This window comes from Capsicum annuum, chromosome 4 (assembly GCF_002878395.1).
Source record: "Capsicum annuum cultivar UCD-10X-F1 chromosome 4, UCD10Xv1.1, whole genome shotgun sequence".
Taxonomy (NCBI): Eukaryota; Viridiplantae; Streptophyta; class Magnoliopsida; order Solanales; family Solanaceae; genus Capsicum; species Capsicum annuum.
The window spans coordinates 183,658,986-183,676,378 of NC_061114.1; positions in this window are offsets into that span (position 1 = coordinate 183,658,986).

Below are 17,393 nucleotides of genomic sequence, written 5' to 3' on the forward strand. Positions count from 1 at the left end.
CTCTTCTTGTAAGATTAATTTATGTCCAGCTAGTGTTGAAGCCTATAGATTGAACGGAAGTACATTGTCTTGTGTAATTGGTGTTGACCAACTTATTTGTAAAAATTGACCACCACTTGATTATGTATGTGACGTGCTTAATAGAACTCAAGTTAGTGAAGTACTTGAAGATATTAGTCAATAAAATGGGAGTGAACCTAACAAAATGGGAGTGAACCTGAGTGATATTCTTGGGATAATCTTGTACTTGAAAGTTATTTGAAACTTGATAATTGTCTTTTAGAGAGTGAATAACTCACCTGTTCCAAATATGCCCGTGGATTAGATAATTCTCTCCTTAAGTATAATGTCTTGCTTGAAGATGATATAAACACTCCTAATGAGCCTAGTGGTGAAAAGGATGGTATAACTTACCTTGGAGGCTATAGCCTATACACTAAACCACTATGGTATGACAACATTCCTCCTAAAGATGGAAATCTCTTCTTGGAAGATAAAAGTACTCTTAAGGATAAGGAATATATAGTCTTGGAAGCTACTCCTTCTTCTACTTTGTATGACTTTATTGCTGAGAGTACTCATGGTGAATATTGGGAAACAAGTAGTAAGTACACACGTGAGGGTACCTTAGTAGAAGTTGAATTTAGTGATACCATTCTCTACTCTCTACTTACCTTGGATGATATGCATGCTATAGTAGAGAGTATAACATTTAGTTTGGGTAGAGACCACAGGAAAGGAGAGTGTTGTCTAGACCCATGTCTATGGCCACTCTTCCCAATTGACCCCAGCGCCAAATATATAATTGATGATATTGGTGGACCAACTTGTTGCTTGGTTTACATGACAAGAAAAGTATCAATTTTGGTGAATCGCATAACCAAATCCTTTGTGCATCTTTCATTGAACTTTTAATATTTAATTCAAAGGATCCTTGGTTATATTCCAAGTATGTACAACCTTGGCATGTTGAGATGATTTGTTGTTCTAACCCTAACCCTTATTCCAAGAGGAGTTTGTATTTGTTTGTCCTCTTTTTGATTTTGCAAGATTTAGATTTAAGGTCGAATCCTTTTCAAGAAGGGGAGGATGATACAAGTCAAATGGCCGCCTTAGATTTTGATGACTTCTTTGGAGGATACCTCCTAAAAACTCAAGACTTGGTCACCTCGAGGGAATACGAATATGCAAGGAAGGCCCGCTTTGAGCAAGACATAAAGCAATCACGTGTGTGGGAGGTTGCTTGGATGCTTGCCTCGATGCTAATCCAAGGATCATAAGCCTTGAAGAATGAACCATCCTCGATTTTAAGAGCATAAAAGAGGCGCCATTCATCATGTTCAAACAGACAAGGGGCCATTTATGAAGATGGAGGCTCGTGAGAATATGTTGCATTCATCCAAGGGAGTATACTTGCTAATACGTGAAGAGGGACCTTGAATATACTCCAAGGCATCCTTGGATACACTCTAAGGGCACCTTAAATTCGAGGTATTATGGTCTTTTGAGACTCCTCTTTTACACTCCAAAGGAGCACCCTTCATTACGGGTATTTTAGTTATTGTTTGTAATAAGTATAAATAGGTACTTTGGCTTATATTTTCATTAGACTTTGATGAATTTAAATTGAGTATTACTCTTAGTGTAGTTTTGTCTTATATTAGCTATAGGTCTTGGAAAAGACATTAGAATCAAGGTTAATCTTTTATTGGCATTTTGGGAAAGAAAGGCAGTGCTTAAGGACTTGATCCCTTTGGTTCACCTAAGAATGGAGTGTTATCCGTCAATGGTGAGGTGTGTCTAGATGTTTGATACACATCTTGGTGCTAATCATTAGGGTTGGTGTATGTTATGTTACTATCTTTCATTTAATGCAATTTTCTTATTGATTCAATTTCATCTTCCTTTCTTCTAGTTGCTGATTTTTGCTTCTTTAGTGTTCAATTTTGATTTTTAGCTTTGTTTTTCTTATCAGATAGGAAAGAAGGAAGGCAAGCTACCAGAAGCGGAGATCTGGAAGCTGCATTGGTTTTGGAAAAAGTTGCTTCCAAAAGAAGAAAATCGAGTGTATTTAGCCTTCTTGTGAATCACTTAACATCTTTTGATACTCAATTGACAAATATTCAGGTGTACATATAAAGCTTGTTTTAACCGAGACACTTGTAACTTTACTGTTAGGTTGTCCTGCACTGGAATTTGATAGAGATATTTCTTTTATGGAAGAATCCTAGACAAACTGAGTTAATCACTGATTAACCACTAATCTTTGATTGATCACATCGAGTTAGTCAAACCAAATGATGAATTGATAGCATGCCTTCTTGCAATTTGGTTTACTATATATGTGATGATGCTCGCTTGTGAACTATATATATATATATATGAAAAGGCTCAAATATGCCACTAAACTATCAGAAATGGCTCATTTATGTCATTCGTTAAAAGTTGGGCTCATTCATGCCATCACCGTTACAAAACTGGCTCATCCATGCTCTTACTTTTAACAGCCGGTTTTTAGAAAACAGCTTTGCCACATGGCAGCATATTAGAGGTCCACATCATTTTTAAATTTTTTATTTTATTTTTAAAATTAAAATTTTAAAAAATAAAATTAATTTTTTTTGATGCATTAAAAAGAATCCACACAACTTTTTGATCTATTAAAAATTAGTTTGATCTATACTTTTAAAATTTATGATTATTTGTATATTGCCCCATATCAATAGTTTTTTTTCCTTTTCTGGCTTTCACGTGTGACTCTATTCATAATACGGATCAATAATATGATCATCTCCCTTTGAACTAAGTTTTACTTGATTAATTACTATTAATGAGTTAATTTTGAGATTATTTGTGTATTGCATCATATCATCTGAGTATTTATAGTTACCAAGCTTATCGATTTTTTTTTTTTGGTTATATGCGGCTTAAAATTGTGGTCAAATATAGCAAATTGATCCATAGACAAGCAAAGACAATACGCCTCATGCCGTCACTCTATCATCCTCATACCCATCCTGCAAAAATTTCAGTATAGTGGTGTTAATATCAATTCTTGTGCTAATTAATTACCATAAAATACTTTTAATAGTGTATGATATCATTTGCTTTGAACCAAGTTGACATTTTTATTTCAAGAGATCTTAAATATTCGACATTTTATAAATAATTTCATTTCTGTTTTACTTTTTACGTGGGACATTGTTCTCTCAAACACTCATTATACTACTCCCTTTTATCCTTTTTAATATGTCGTTTGATGTTTTGATATAGTCATATATTAAGATAATTATTTGACAATTAACATTAATCATTGGAGGTAGAATATTTATCTAAATTACAATTATATTTTTCTTAAATTACAATTTGATTTAATGATATAGTTACATAAAAATTGGTGAGACGTCATTGTTTTATACCCTTATATAATTAATTTTAAGTTGTCCAATCCTAATTAGAAATTTAATAAAAACAATATAGAAGTCATGCATGCAAGTTACAACTCAAAAGTATTATCTATGTATAGTCTTTATCATTTCATTATATACTTAATTCAATGAATTGATTAATTTCAAAATTTTATTGTTCTTTTCTCTTTAATGAAATAAAATATCTAAGAAGAAAGAATAAAATAAAGATGACATGGAATTTGTATAATATAGTCTAAGGCCAGTTGACATATATAAAAACAAAAGTAAATCCAATATATTTTTGATAAGTTAGATAACATAAGAGTATATATTTGTGTGGGAGTATAAAATAAATTAATGTATATATATATGCGCATTGATTTTTTCATATATATTTTTATGTTATTTTAAAATCTTTTAATGTAACTAATTTTTAATGGATCAAAAAGTTAGGTGGATTCTTTTTAATGGATAAAAAATTTTTAAAAAAAAAATGACGTGGACCTCTAATAGGCTGCCACGTGGAAAAATTATTTACTAAAAACCGACTGTTTAAAGTAATGGCATGGATGAGCCAGTTTTAGAACGGCGATGGCATGAATGAGCCCAACTTTTAACGGATGACATAAATGAGTCATTTCTGATAGTTCAGTGGCATATTTGAGCCTTTTCAATATATATATATATATATATATATATATATATATATATATATATATATATATATATATATATATGCTAACAACTGAAGTCATTGCGAACTTGAGAAAAGCACCAATTTTAAGTATCTTCAACTTTCTTTCTAAAATCAAGACAATTTTTTAAGCATCTAAACCAATGTGCCTTATATACATATAAAGACAAAAATTACTAGCTTTGTCTCAATGATGTTCAGAATGCCAGGCTAGCTGAGTTAGCCGCTGATTAAGCATTAATATTTGGTTACTTACATCAAGTAAATTATTCTTGAATCAAATCATGACATGCCTTCACGACATTTGTGTTACTATGTGTCGTTACTCTCTTGAGAACTTCGCTAATGTCTGAAGTTGTGTTCCTTGCGGGTTTAGCATTTCACCATCATCCAAATCCAGGTATCAACCAAATGTATGTGATGAATTAGAGGCAACTAGTATAAGATTCTGCAACTTTTTTGTGGAATCATCCTTCAGATGGGTTGTTTTTTCATTGTATGATGGGTTGGTCCATCAAATGTTAATAAAGGCTCAAATATGTTATTGAACTATCAGAAATGACTTATTTATGTCATCGTTAAAAGTCTGGCTCATTCATGCCATTGCCGTTACAAAAATGGCTCATCCATACCATTAATTTTTAACAGTAGTTTTCAAAAATAGCTTTTCCACGTGGTCTTTTATTAAAGGTCCATGTCATTAATTAAAATGAGGAAAAAAACTCAAATATGTCATTAAACTATCAGAAATGACTCATTTATGCCATCAGTTGAAAGTTCAGCTCATTCATACCATCGTCGTTGTAAAAATCAACTCACTCATGTCATTACTTTTTAATGGTGGGTTTTCAAAAACAGTTTTGTCATGTGGCCTTTTATTAGAGGTCCACGACATTAATTAAAACAAATCAATATTAATTTCAAAATATCTTAGACCATTAAAAACAACCAATTCATTTAACATAACCCGACCCACACCCATTAAAATATTTTTTTTCCTACAACAACAACTATTTTTCTAATAAAAACAAATTTGATTAATGTATATCCTTTGGCTATTTCTAGATGATTATTCTAAATCAATATAAATGTTACACTTAACAGAAACCTCAAAAATTTTATCCTACAGTAACTGATTAGTTTTAATTCAAGTGACTCTAACATATACTCCGAAGTTGCAAGAAAATAAATCAATTAACGATTAAGGCAAGCAAGAAAAAAAAAAGGCCTACCAATAGAACTTCTCCATTCTCCCATCACGAATTAGGGGAGTATACATTATTGAAAAAATCATTTCCAAATAACGATTTAAAATAAGTCTGTGATCCCAATTATCCCGTCATGCATATGGAATAACTTCTCCCATCACAAATTAGTGGAGCATATATACAATGTTGAAAAATCATTTTCAAATAACGGCTTAAAAGAAGTTTGCTATTCCAATTATCTCGCCATGTATATGAGATAACTTCTCTTATCATTATGGTACAAATGCTGGAATAAATATTTTTGATACTAACTAATTTTAGATATTTTGAAATTAATATTGATTTATTTTAATTAATGGCGTGGACTTCTAATAAAAGACCACGTGGCAAAGCTATTTTTAAAAATCCCATCATTAAAAAGTAATAGCATGAGTGAGTTGATTTTATAACGGTGATGACATGAATGAGCTGAACTTTTAACTGATGGCATAAATGAACCATTTATGATAGTTCAATGGCATATTTGAGCTTTTTTGCTTATTTTAATTAATGACGTGGACCTTTAATAAAATGTCACGTGGCAAAGTTGCTTTTGAAAATCACCGTTAAAAAGTAATGGCATGGATGAGCTGGTTTTGTAATGGCGATGATGACATCAATGAGTCATTTTTTATAGTTCAAAATTAAACAAAAAAACAACTTTTCTCGGTCAAAACTATAAAGGTCCTAGGCCCAAAAATATAAAGGTCCATCAACCAAAATTCGGTCAGAACTATAGCGATCTCCACCTTGAAACGAATTCTAATTCGGAACTCAAATCCATTTCAAGACAAACTCTCTACCTCTTCCACAAAAGCCCCCAAGGGCACATCTTAACCGCTAACACTAACCAAGTCCAAGCAATGCTCAAACTTGGTACTTGGTAGTGTCTTGGTCATCAGAGCAGCGGGATTATCATGAGTACTAATCTTGCTCACCATAATATCACTACGAGTAATAATTTACGCATAAAATAATAACGAACATCGATGTGCTTTGTTCTCTCATGAAACATCTGATCTTTCGTAATGAAGATAACACTCTGACTGTCGGAAAAGACCATAGTAATCTGGAAGTCTTTGCTTAGTTCACAAAATAGGCCCTTCAACCAAATAGCTACCTTGAAAGCCTCTGTAATAGCCATGTACTCTGCCTCAGTAGTAGACAAAGCAACCGTAGTCTATAAGGTAGCTTTCTAACCAATAGCATAACCACCAATGGTGAAAACATAGCCTGGAAGGGACCTTCTTTTATCACTATCTCATGTAAAATCAGAATAAACATATCCAATTACTCCATTTCTATTTTGCCCAAACTGCAAACAAATATCAGCAGATCCATGCAAGTATCTGAAAATTCACTGAACTGCTTTCCAATATTCTTTGCCAAGATTTGCCATGTATCTTCTAACTGCACTGCTGGCATAAGATAAATCTAGTTGGGAACACACCATCGCATACATAAGAGACCTGACGATACTATAGTATGGAACTTGAGACATATAGTCACACTCATTATCTATTTTTGAAGATAAAGTGGTCGAGAGTTTGAAGTGAGCTACCAGTGGAGTACTTATAGGTTTGGCATTTTGCATATTGAACCTGTGAAGCACTTTCTCAATATACCTTTTCTGACTCAAATATAACTTACACTTTTCTCTATCCCGCATAATTTCCAGACCAAGGATCTTCTTTGCTGCTCCTAGATCCTTCATCTCAAACTCCTTACTTATCTAGCCTTTGACTTTTACTTTCTCTCTTATATCCTTTGTTGAAATCAATATATCATCAACATACAAGAGAATATACACAAATAAACCATCACTTACCTACTTGAAGTAGACACAACTATCATAGCTGCTCTTCTGAAACATATGAGAGTTCATAAAAGATTCAAACCTCTTATACCACTGCCTGGGTGACTACTTTAAGTCATAAAGAAAATTTTTCAACAAGCATACATAGTCCTTCTTTCTTGAGACTACAAAACCCTTTAGTTGTTGCATATAGATGTCCTCCTCAAGTTCTCCATGTAAGAATACATTTTTGACATCCAACTGCTCAAGCTCATGATTATGTACGGCCACAATACCAAGTAATGCTCGAATCTAACTATGCTTTACAACGGGAGAAAACACATCCGTGAAATCAATACCTGAAACCTGACTGTAACCTTTAGCAACTTGTCTTGCTTTGTACTTAGAATCTTCAACTCCTAATGTTCCTTCTTTTTTTTGAATACATACTTGCAACGAGCAACTTTCTTATCTTTAGGAAATCTCACCTGATCCCACGTTCCATTCTTATGAAGCGATTTTATGTCCTCCTACATAGTATTCATCCATCGGCCGGAATCATCACAACTAACTGCCTCTGAGTAAGAAGTAGGATCTTCACCAGAATCAATACATTTTGCTACACTCAATGCATAAGAAACCAAATCATCTTTAACATATTTCTGAGGAGGTCTAATATCTCTTTTAGGACTGTATTTAGCAATAGAATATTGTGGCACCACTGGTGGTGAAGAAGAAATAGTATCACTCTGTATCTCCGGGCTTGAATGAGAAGTAGGCACTGGTGTACTCTTCTCCAATCTGCAATTCAACATGGGTTCTTGAATTTTGCTGAATCATGTTACTAAGCTCATCTGGAGGCGAAGCACTAGATTTGGAGGAAGCCAGAAGCATGGCAGATTTATCAAACATAGCATCCCTGCTAATTATAACCTTTTTGCTTTCTGGACACCAAAGCTTATAACCTTTAACACCAGGATTATAACCCATAAATAAGTACTTGACAGACCTAAGTTCCAACTTTCTATTATCAACATGAGCATACGCAGGATATCCAAATATCCTCAAATCAGAATAACTAGCAAGAGCACCAGACCATACCTCTTGTGGATTCTTTTTATCAATCTCAATTGAGGGAGAGCGGTTAATAAGAAGATAAGTTGTGGAAGCAACATCAGCCCAAAAAGACTTGGGTAAACCAGTATTAGAGAGAATAAAACACCTTCTCTACTATAGTCCTATTCATTCGTTTGGCCACACCATTCTGCAACGAAGAATGACGAAATGTCAAGTGTCTCACAATTCCTTCAGAATTGCACAAAGCATTAAATTCATTAGAACAGAACTCTAAAACATTATCGGTCCAAAGGCGTTTTAATTGTTTCCCTATCTGTTTTTCAATCATAGTCTTCCACTCTTTGAAAGTAGGCAACACATCATTCTTTTACTTCATAAAGAACACCCAAACTTTTCTGGAATAGTCATCAATAATAGTCAACAAGTAATTAGCACCTTCTCTAGAAGGTACTCTAGAAGGACCCCAGAGATCATAATGAATGTAATCAAGGTGCCCTTAGTTGAGTGGATGCCTTTAGTGAATCTGACTCTCTTCTACTTCCTGTAAATGCAATGCTCATAAAACTCTAATTTGGTAATACTCTACCCATCAAGAAGTCCTCTCCTGCTTCGTTCATCCATCCTATTTTCACTCATATGCCCTAGGCGCATATGCCAAATTTTAGCAACGTCGCTTTCTGATAGAGAGGAGGTACAAATAGTTGTATCACCTGTAATAGTAAAGCCTAACAGGACATATAAATTTGCAGATTTTCTTTGTCCTTTCATCAAAACAAGATCACCTTTAGTAACCTTCAGGACTCCACTTTCACCATTGTACCTATAATAATTTAAATTAAGAGTACTTAAGGAAATAAGATTTCTTTTCAAGTTTGGGAGATACCGCACATCACCAAGTATCTTCAGAACTCGATCGAACATCTTGATCCTGATTTTTCCAATACCAGGTATTTTACAAGGTGTGTTATTTCCCATCAACACAGCACCTTTAGAGACTGTTTCATATGTTTTAAACCAATTCCAATTATGACACATATAAAACGTGCAAGCTGAATGAAGAATCCAATCCTCATAGGGTTTAGAGTTACCATTAAAAACTATGAAGAGTTCTCCATCACTACCACAATCTTTAATAAAATTGGCTTCACCGTACTTCTCTAGTTGGTTTTCCTTTAGTTTTGGAGCTTCTCTTTTCTTTTTATTATGTAACTTCCAATACTCGAATTTCATATGGCCCTTCTTCTTGCAGTAATTAGAGGTTTTGTTTCTATTTCTGGATTTCAACCTATTCATGTCATCACCCCTAGAATTCATCTCATGAGTCCTTCCTTCTCGAACAATGAAACCATCTTCTTGAGTCTCCGACCTATTTACAAGATGCTTCATCTTCTCCTTAGAGAACAATGCATCATAGACTTCATCAATCGTCTTGGTATCACGACTATATAAAATCGTATTCCTAAAATTCGTGTATGATGCAGGCATAGAAAACAACAAAATTAAACCTAAATCTTCCTCATCATACTTAACTTCTAGAGTTTCTAAATCAGAGATGATTTCTTTAAAGATGGAGAGGTGATCTTCCAAAGATGCAGCCTTAAACATACAATGGGAATAAGGTCGTTGTTTTAAATGCAACTTACTTGTTAGGATTTTCGTCAGGCATAAAGATTCCAAATTCAACCACAACGCAACAACAGTGGTCTCCTTTAAAACATCCTGTAGAATCTGATTGGATAAATAAAAGTGGATCTGAGATAAAGCCTTCCGATCCTTACGTCAATTGTCCTCATCCATCCATAATAAGGGCATCTTATAAAACCCTAATAGAGCATCGTCCAAATCTATCTGTGCGAGTACAACCCGCATTTTAACCTACCATGACAAAAATATGGTATTGTAATCCAACAACGGAATATCATGCTTCATTGTTGCCATCTCCGAGAAAATAATTAACCAAGCTCTGATGCCAGTTTGTTATGATTCGAACAGAATAAAAAAACCACAATTAAAAGAAAACAAGAACAACTCATAGATTTATGTGGAAACCATTGTAGGAAAAACCACGGGCAGGGCCAGAGGAGGTTTCACTATAATGAAAAGAGAGTACTGAATTTTCTGAATAATAAAATAACCCACTAAATCGCACTTATATATTACGTGCGTACAAGTAGGTCCTATGCCCTAAAACATAAAGTTCCATCAACCAAAATTCGGATCACAAATCTAAGAAAAGTATTATGCAACTTTGATCAAGTACTGGTGGGTCAATACGGGATATATGGTTTGAATGGTTCTTATTACTTGGTGGAGTTGCAAAGGTGGAAGGACATTCTCGGTAAAGCATTCAACATTGCGGGCTTAAATAAGGACACTTATCATTTCGAACTTTTCTATTGGTGAGTAGTAACTAACTCAAAAGATCTAGTAGTAATTTTTGAGAAATATGTTCATAATAGTATTTCTCTGCAAATTGGTTGGAATGATGAGGGTCAGTTTAATATTACTTTAAAAGGTCAAATTACCACTTCTAGACGCCACTTAGCCGGACAGTATTCCTTACATTAAGACAGGAAAGCCAAGGGGAAAAAATAGAAACCAATATAATATTAATGTTAGCAAGAAAATACCCTTGTCCAATATTTTCCAAGTGCCATCCAGATAGATTTGCAACTTTTGTTAGGGCAGCTTTCCACCTCTCCACCTTTTCTATCTCGTGGTATACTTCCTGTCTCTCAGAGGCTTTACTTAATGTTCCGATTTATTTGTGAGCGTGAGAAGAATCAATGTCGTAGAAAACAGGCAGAACTAATAAATGCCTCCAGTCAACAGCTTTTACTAGCTTATCAAGACACTATCTAGAGTCGGCATAACATTTTCTAAAAATTATAAAGGAAATCCTTGAGCCTTCAATAGTGTGCAGAAGTTGATCCAGGAAAACTATTTCTGTCTCTCCACCATCATCCTTAAATGAGTTAATTCCTAATTGACACAACCTTGTGAATAGGACATCGGTTAAGTTTATTGGCATGTCTCATTGATGTTCAGAATGCCAGGCTAGCTGAGTTAGCCACTGATTAAGATTAATGGTTGGTTACTTGCATCAATTAATTAGTCTAGAATCAAATCATGACATTTGTGTTACTATGTACAGATACTCCCTTGAAAACTTTGCTAAAGTATGAAGTCATCGTCAATGTTAGGATTTTTGCCTTGATTTTTTTAATATATTTAATTTTTACTTTTTCTTAGAAGAAAAATAAAAGTTATCATAATTACTTTTCTTTTTTCTGAAAGAAAAAGTAAAATTCTTTTTCATATTTAGCTAACCTCTTTCTTGGAGGAAAGGTTTTTGACATCTATAAATAGAAGTCCCCCTTCTCATACCATAACAAATAGCATCAACAGTGTAGTCATTAAAGAGTCTTTGTTTAGGGGGGAGATTTCTCCCAATAGATTTAATGTTTTTGATATTATGTTTTATAATATGTAGGCAGATTGGCCAAAACATATAATAATTTAATGCTTTTAGTATTGTTTTATTTGTCGTCTGAATTATCACCACGATAGTTTGCAACTAATAGCTTCCGCATGACGCCTCTCGATTTTGAACGCAACAGTGAACTCTCGTAAAACACCAGTTTAATTTGGGAATTCCATGAAACAATTGGTTTCTGATAAATAAATGTTGTTCCTTCTTACCCCTAGCCAAATTCATTCTAATGATGATAAATAATCTCTCTATTCTTTACAAGTAATTGGACTTACAAATATATTACATTAACTGAAACAATTTCACGAAAGTCATGCTTCTTTGGCAATGGCAATGGCATTTCCTGCTAGAATTCTACCTTCTCATATTCGTCTTTTTTTTTTTTTTTCTTTTTTAGTTAAGAGATGTAAAGTTTTTTGTGGTTTGTTTGTTTGTTTTATTCAACGTAACCCGGCCATAATCATTTTCCATTGAAATTGTTGAATATTTACCGCACGTGTATGCTTTTTCTTAAGTATCCGTCTTCATTGTTGTACCTACCTAGCTGTTTTTTCCATTGTAATAGTAACTAGACATAGTAACCATTGTCATATATTTATGTTTGTGTTTGCTATATGCAAGGTTCTGTATAACAACATTCAATATATGTTATTATGTTTTTCAACTTGAAAAACTCATCGGTTTCCTTACTTTCTATCTTTACATTTTCATATTTAAATGAGTAACTTCATATTTAAATTGAAATATTAATTCTTTATTATATCTGTCAAACAATTTACATATAAAGAATGTTAAAAGAATTATGAAGCTAGCTAATTCTATTTTTCAATAGAATTATGAAGCTAGATACCTCCATTTTTCAATAATCTAATGGGACTATTAAAAATCTTTGTTAGTTATATTCTCGAAAAGGAAATTAATTTCAATTTAGGTTATAAATTATTTATAACCATAAAGCTTGTTAAAGAGTAATGCACACCTTTGATCTAACATCAACAATTGGAGGTTTTAGAGATATACGACTTTTATACATTTTACTTTTCGTGTATAACACGTAGTTAATGTATGAGTTTGCTGTCTTCTCACGAAACTCGGCAAATTTCACTATTATAAAAGAAATATAGTACTCTCTCATTGTCTTAATTTAGCAAATATTTACTTATGTCATACACTATAACTCCAACTTTAAAAATTTCTAACAAAATAAATATTTTTCTTATTTTTAATGTCAAACACCCACTCATCATCATCATCATAGAATTATGAAAATAATTAACTTCTTCAGCAAGGTGGTGGAAAAAAGTATTTTAAGTGATTACTTATAAAAGTAGATATGCACATATGTATTCTGAGATGAAAAGAAAAGGAAAAAAGAAAGTATCATATTCTACGCATAGCCTGAAAATAGTATGCCATAGATGAAGTAAGTATTTATTCATAGCATCAAAATTGTATATAGCCTATATAGGATATTGCGCGTAGATAAGAAACAAGGCGTAGGTATATGCATGTGATAAATAAGACAGTTAGGAGCATAATGTAGTATACGTATGAAATAAAATAAGGAAAAAATATAGAATTGTACCATTTAATTGTCAATATTACAGAACATATCGATATTATTTTTTTATTTACAAAATCTATTATCTATTAAAAATTATTTTTAATTCTAAAATTGCTTGTTTTTCGAAAATAATGAAAATGAAACATATTTTGGGAATTAATAATTTCTTGTTTTTCGAAATAATTAAAAGGAAGTATATTTTGGCAATTAATTTAGATAAATCGATCCACTTTGTAGTTTATGTGTTTACCTTTTATAGTAGTTCATATCTTTTACTATATCTTTTTCTATTTTCTTCTAGACTCCTCTTTCTTTGCTGTATATATTGCTTCTATTTGCATAAGTAGAGTGACAGTCCTCACCATATTCTTCACACAAAGTTATATAAAAAAATTGTCATTTTCAGAAGAGAGATAGTGATAAGAATTTTCTAAGAAGTCAATTTATCAATAAATTTACATAACCGTATAAAAATTAATTTAATAATAATTTTATGATGGCTAAACTGTATGAAAACCGATATCAATGATTTTATAGAATTTAAACTATATAATAACCCGTATGGTATCTAAATTGTATAGAAATTAGTATTAATAATTTTCTGGTGTTTAAACTATATAAACACTGGTATACGAATAATTTTATTGTGTCTAAACTGTATAGAAATTGGTATCAATAATTTTAGAGTGTTTAAACTATATAATAACTAATATATCAATAATTTTATGATGTTTGAATTGTATAAAAATTGGTATGAATAATCTTATGATATTAAGACTTTATAGAAATTAATATATCAATAATTTTATGGTATTTGAATCGTATTGATATTACAATATGAATAGTTTTTTTTACTACTATATGAAGGGTAAAACAAATATTCCTTTGGAGAAAACTATTAAATTCCTCTAAAAAAAATTAATGGCATCTTACTAGATACAAAAAAAAAGAGAAAGAATTGTTTACCAAATTAAAACAAAGAGAGAGAAAGAGAATTATGGATTGGTTGAATTGAGAGAAATTAATGGAAATAGAAAAGAATTGCGGATTGGTACAATAAATTTGGAGAAATTAAAGGAAAGAAATACTCACCCTTATTTGGTTAGCTGATTTGCTTTCTCTCCTTTTTATTTTATTCTTTGGATTTTGTGAAATTTCTATAGGTAGATTTAGTAAAATGAGAACTATTGATAATTTTTGTAATATTGAATAGTAAATAGTATATGAAACAACACGAACCGAGGCCCTAGCTGCGACGGGCATTGTGAACCATGAAGGTTCCATCATCCTTTTCTATCTCGATATCATCCACGCCTTTCATATACTATATAGAAATGCGGAAAAGATAATAAAATAGAAACATGTTCATTTCTTACTTCAACTGAATAATACGCAATTTAATTCATAAACCTTCAAAAACATGTGACACCTTTCAACAAAATCTCTACTAACTGAAAGTGAACATCTTCCTAAAATCTGGGATAAGGCCTCCAGTCGGACCATGAATTGAAATCAAATAACATTTTTTCCATAGAGTCGACCTGCCGAAATAAGGGAGGCTCACCAATTGCAAACTTTTGAGAGATTAATCTGTGGCTTAGTAGGACCCCGGGACTGTGTCTCAAATCCTGAAATATAGGAGGTCAATACAAATGTACTAGTATACGGAACAAACCAAAAACAAAATGCTGGTATATAAATTATGTGAGAGCATTTCATGAAAAGTATGCCATCATAAAACATTTGAAAATCAATGGGCATAAAAAATAGGCTTTTAAAATATTTTTGTAAATCTCAACTCAACATATTTGTCTTATTTCTAAGCTAGGTGATACACCCTACAAGTCTGATATTTCAGGAATTATATGGAATCCATCCTTGAATCGGCAACCAAGCCCCTAACCCAAGTTTACTGCAAGGGTTGGAGTTTATGATTTTGATTTGCCATAGGTTACTAGACCAGCGTATAATCCCTCTTGGGGACATAATAACCCGTATCGGTAAAACACGTTTTCGGGCAATGATTTTTCTGAATTCGTGCCTTCTTCAGGTAACCACCTAACATCTCGTAAGCCCATTTTTAACCTTTTCTAAACATATATTTTTCAAAACTCAAATTCTAAAAATCTAATTGAAATGTGGCTTCTATTCTATTCTAAGTCTGTTATGGTATTATCGAATTTTGATATCGTCATACTAAGACTTGCAAGTCATAAGTCTAAGCCATATTATAATCAGAACACAATTCTTTCATTTAAAACAATGTTCAGACCACCAAAACATTCAAACAAAATAAGAGGACTCATATTTCAAAACATATGTCAAACTACGCAAAGACTCTCTTTTCAACAGTTCAACCAATGGTGGTTAATTTCTCAAAACGATCATGTAATTTCTTTGATTATTATGTTTTGCATTTAAAAACAAGAAAATATCCCTCTCTTCAATTCATAACTAACATAAAGTTCATAATTGATAGTAAAACCTTTGGCTCATGCTTTAAATTATGTAATTTAAAAACCCTTAAGTTGGAAATAAAAAAGGTATACAATTGTAACACCCCCCATTTTTGAGGGCACCTCCCAATCTATCTTGGGATACTGGACAAGTTAGAAAGCGAACTGTCGTTCCTACATGTGTAAGCTCTAATTCCACGATTTATATTTAAATTCATGTGTCATGATCCTTCTCCTTGTGTATGAAGTGATTATGAGGTTAAACGTTTTCATAGAAATCACTTAGAGCAAAGTTGAGCTAAGAATCATTTATTCATCCAAAATTTGATATTCAATTCTACAAGGGTCTATTTTGAGCACGTATAACTTTTGATACATATAGAATTTTACAGCTCAAGACCCACCAAATAGTAGATAATTTAATTAGCCTTTAAACAATACCAAATTCTTCTAAGTCTGATACTCGAGAGAAAAGTTATGGCATTTATCGTGTGAGCTAGTAAGCCAATGCGATAGCGATATAACACGTCAGCCAGTGCGTTATGGAACTATTTTGCATGCTAAATTAGTTTATAAAGGGTGTAGGGGCACTTTGGTCACTTTCTATAATGACCTGTATTTCGGGCTAGAACGTAAACCGTCTTTCCCATGCGTAAATATTTCAAAATACATAAATCCTATGAAAATTTAGGTTTTTAATCAGTTATGTAATGTGGGAATATGTTTGACCATTAATTGAGATCATAGAGGTCCTTTAACTCAGGGACGACTTGAAAATATTTCTATCGATTAAGTTTTAGTGGATGATTTAACTTGAGTCAACTTTCATTGACCATAACATCATGTATATATAAAATTAGAGGGCCTACTATATATAAAATGAAATTTCTTCGAAGTAGCTTTCCAATGATACCAATTTCGCCAAAATACGATAATTGAGCAAAAAGTTATGACTTTGCAAAGTGGACGGCCTAACAAATCGCCTAAGTCCACTGAAATGGTTATGCCATAAGTTAGGCACCGTCCAACATAGCTTATGCCATAATTTAGGTGCCACCCATCCTAACTTAGGCGATAGACAATGCACCACCCAGCCTAGCTTAGGCGATGGGCAACCCAACGACATAAATTCATCATTTTAAGTCATTTTAAAGGAAACTAAGTCCTTTCACATCCCAAAATCATCCCTAATCATCCTTAAATGAATTTAGGCTTATTAGAAATGTCAAAATACTCCTAGTATCCCTAGTTCATCCTTCAAGAACACAAGAGGAGAAAATAACTAGGGTTTGAGCAATCAAGCTTAAAGGTCTAATCTTTTCAAAACTTCTTCATGAATTCATCGCAACTTCGGTATGTGGGATTCATCCTAATACTACATGGGATATTTGAATCTCTTGAATATGATTTAAAGTTATCGAGCATGAATTTATAAAGGGGTTTTGGATCCTATGTTTTAAGTTTTGCATTAGAACCTTTTAATGGTAGAATTGTTTTGGCCTTGTCATCTTTTTCCTTAAATTGATTTATACCTATATGTAGATGTATGAAATTGAATATTTAATTGAGATCATTATTATTGAAATCCCTCTTTTTTGATGAATTAGAGTTTATGAACATATTGGGAATGATTTGAAATATATGTTTAACGATTTGA